Genomic DNA, 1,612 nt, shown 5'->3' on the forward strand with positions numbered 1-1,612 from the left:
TGCTCTGGGTGCTTTTTGTGTCTTCAGTGTGCTTCTGTTGACACCCACAAGACTGAATTCTTTGGTATCCCCCTACAAGATCACTAAAGGAATTATTCTCTGTTGGACTTTTGGCTCTCTAACACTAAATGTTAAGAAAATAGACTTTTTCTCTTTTGTTACATTAAGAGAAAAGGGTACATTAGACATTAATGCAATAGTGTGGAGATTGCGGGCTCTTCAACTGCTTTCCCATCAGGATTGTTTCAGTGGTGAATGCCCTTCCTACTGATGCAGCAAGCTGCTCTAGCACCAACTGATCTTTCAGAACCTAGAAATATCAGATGTTAAGTATCAAAATCCAAGCTTTTGGAGCAGGCTCTCCCCATTCAGAACCCACATTGCAACTCCTGTAGCCCAAAACTGAGCTTATATCACTGCCACTTATGCTGCCCAAATCCTACAGTGCCTTTAGATTTACTCTCTATTTCCTTGTCTTTCACAGCTGCAGCACAGCTCCTCCGCCTTTCTTCTACCCATTGTTCCATCTTTTGGGGGGACTGATCCCTCTGCAACTGGCAAACATTTGAGTGAGTCAACATTCACCCTTTGCTTATCTGAAAATTGCACTAAAAGTCCAGGCAAGAAAGGCATCTCACTTGCATTCCTTAAAATGTAATGAGCAGTTCAGAATAAATCCTTTGCAAGTTTGTGAAAGGATCCAGTAGGTCATCCATTGCCAGCAGCAAACCACATCAGGGAATTCAGTATTCTCTCATTGGCATATACAGGGGAACATTTTAATCTGAGGCATCCTTTAGAAGGGGGAACTATGTCAACAACCTTGGTGTTAATTGGTTTAGAAAAAAAAAGGTCTGCTTCTCAGTTTCCTAATGGGAAGTTCATAGCTTCCTGTCCTTGCTTTGCAAATCAAGAATTATAGCTTTAGTTCTCACTGCAGTTATTGCTTCTGTCTGAGCCTTTTCATCATCGAACAGGAAAAGAGTGGGAACCTGAGTGTTTGCAAGGGTGACATACTATGTACCGGAAGGCATATAGACAGTGACTGTATATACCACTGAGCCATGCCTCATACCAGAACCAGCCCTTTGGCCCTATTGTTTGAGTCAGCACGTTTTGATACGAGCCGTAGTTTTGAAATCTTTCTCTTGCTTTTTTTCTTCATTGCCCCTAATTACTCACTGTAGGAATTTAATGCTGCCTGTAAAACCATCATAGCCATCAGCCTAACATCATCCCACCACCACCACTCCCTGACTGTCCCATTAACTTATATGGTCAAATCTCCAGCTGCCCATGTTCCCTGCTGTAAAACAATCCCTTCTCTGTGAGAAGCTGTGGAATTTCTCTTATCGATGCTTCAAATGACTCCTGCTCATAAACCTCTTACTGAGATGCTTCTTGATAGCACTTTGACTATAGGATAGGGGGAAGGGACAGGAATGAGTGGTGGTCATTTGTGGCTATTACAGCAATTCCATGTTTATTGCATGGCCCGTAAATCACAAGAAAGCTCCAATTTTCAGTGCTAGGATTTCTGGAACCTTTAACTTAGCTGCTACCATGTGGCTGTGCTTCTGAAAGTGGGTGCAATGCCTATGTATTGAAAAAC

This window comes from Gavialis gangeticus, unplaced genomic scaffold (assembly GCF_001723915.1).
Source record: "Gavialis gangeticus isolate Ggan-Ray unplaced genomic scaffold, GavGan_comp1, whole genome shotgun sequence".
NCBI classification, from domain to species: Eukaryota; Metazoa; Chordata; order Crocodylia; family Gavialidae; genus Gavialis; species Gavialis gangeticus.